The sequence below is a fragment of the Cynoglossus semilaevis genome, chromosome 14 (assembly GCF_000523025.1).
Source record: "Cynoglossus semilaevis isolate Cse_v1.0 chromosome 14, Cse_v1.0, whole genome shotgun sequence".
Taxonomy (NCBI): domain Eukaryota; kingdom Metazoa; phylum Chordata; class Actinopteri; order Pleuronectiformes; family Cynoglossidae; genus Cynoglossus; species Cynoglossus semilaevis.
In genome coordinates, this window is record NC_024320.1 from 26,644,999 (window position 1) to 26,647,004 (window position 2,006).

The following is a 2,006-nucleotide window of genomic DNA, read 5'->3' on the forward strand; positions in this document are numbered from 1 at the left end:
CTCCTCCTGGAACGAGACTCAAGGTCAAGAGAACGGAATCTGTTGGAGAGTTAGAGCAAAAATGTCTTTTCAGCATTTGAGGTTTGGTTTGGTTTTTGTTTTTTCATATTAAAGATATATATAACTTCAGATTGCTAACAAAACAAAACAAAACTTTTATTTATTTTAATTCCAACATTCATAGATTTTGACAGATACGACGGCATAACAGCGTAGGACAGGGTAGGACAGATGGGTAGGTGGGTAGGTAAGTGGGTAGGTAGGTAGGCAGGTAGGTAGGTAGGTGGGTAGGTAGGTAAGTGGGTAGGTAAGTGGGTAGGTAGGTAGGTGGGTAGGTAGGTAAGTGGGTAGGTAGGTAGGTAGGTAAGTGGGTAGGTAAGTAGGTAGGTAGGTAAGTGGGTAGGTAGGTGGCTAGGTAGGTGGGTAGATAGATGGGTAGGTAAGTGGGTAAGTAGGTAAGTAAGTGGTAAGTGGGTAGGTAGGTGGGTAGGAAAGTGGGTAGGTGGGTAGATAGATGGGTAGGTAGGTAGGTGGGTAGGACAGATGGTAGGCAGGTAGGTAGGTGGGTAGGTAGGTAGGCAGGTAGGTAGGTGGGTAAGTAAGTGGGTAGGTAAGTGGGTAGGTAGGTGGGTGGGTAGGTGGGTAGGACAGATGGGTAGGTAGGTAGGTAAGGGGGTAGGTGGGTAGGTAGGTAAGGGGGTAGGTGGGTAGGTAGGTGGGTAGGACAGATGGGTAGGTGGGTAGGTAGGTGGGTAGACAAACAGACAGATGTATCTTGTTGTTGGATGGCGTTGTACGTCTCAGCTGCTGTTGCTCTGGGTAGACAACCAGACAGATGTATCTTATTGTTGGTTGGCGTTGTACGTCTCTTGTTGTGCTTTAAAATCTGACGTTCATTTTCAGTCCCAGCAGCGACACTGCATCGTAGCTCCTGTTCAACAGCTCAAACCAAAGACAGACATCAGAATCTTACATCACATGAGTGAGATAACTCTGTAGGACTGACTTTTTTTTCTGTCTCCCACACAGAATAAAAGATCAGAAGAAGAAGAAGGAGAAGAAGAGGAGAATCTGCTCCAGCGCAGAAAAGATAATAAATGTTGCATCGAAAATCAAACCAAGCAGGTTCTGCTTTAACCACCGTTTATTTTCCCCCGACTAACGAGGTCATAATGGACGTATTACATCATTTCTTCTGTGGAAAACCTTCTCTTTCATCAGCTCCTCATGAAATCTGCATTATTTTAGTTCAGTCTTAAACCTGTTCTGATAAAACATGACTGAAAGATAAGACAAAGAAACGGTCGAGACAAAGAACGACTGAAAACAGCTAGAAGTCAAACATTAACACAGAGAACAAAGGCTGAAATATTAGAAAATCAGAAACTAAAGAAATAAAAGTCCCAGAAAGAGGAGCCAGAGGTGAAGAAGATCGACCAGAAAACAAACAAAGAGATCAAAATGAAATAAAATGTTACATCTCAGCCGTGACCTCCAGGGTTTATCTTCCAACAGGAAGTCAGAGTGAATCATAATAAACAGATTTTCTTGTTTGTTTTAACTGCTCTGCCGTGACGTCCTCTCGTCGCCACATTAAACAATAAGTGCTTTTCCTTGACAAATGACGAGGAGGGGGGTCGGGGAGGGGGGGGGATGTAACAGTGATTTATGTTGAGCACAACTTCCCACCTCAGCTTTAATGTTCCTTATGGTTCCAGAGAGACATTAAAGGAACAACTGTTTCCATCAGTTCCACGTTTTTAAGGCGAGGTTTCGTTCAGTGACGAGTTCAAAACTGAACATGTTCGACTGTAGCTACAAGGTCAAAGAAACAGACTGAAAACTGAGTAGCTGCTGCTCAGATCTTCTGTTTCTTTGGTTTCTTCTTTTGTTCTTCTGTACAGTTTGGGGATCTTCTCTGGAATCTTCTATCTCACCCTGATCTCATGTCCAAACCATCTCAACACCTCCCCTCTAAATGTATCTCCATCTGATCTGCTCCTGTT

General features: G+C 43.7%; 1 protein-coding gene across 3 annotated transcripts in view; it reads right to left on the reverse strand.

Annotated features, from left to right (window-relative positions):
- plppr1 (phospholipid phosphatase related 1) overlaps positions 1-2,006 on the reverse strand; it is a 30,762-nt gene that overhangs the window by 4,576 nt on the left and 24,180 nt on the right. The gene's annotated exons all lie outside the window — the stretch shown is intronic.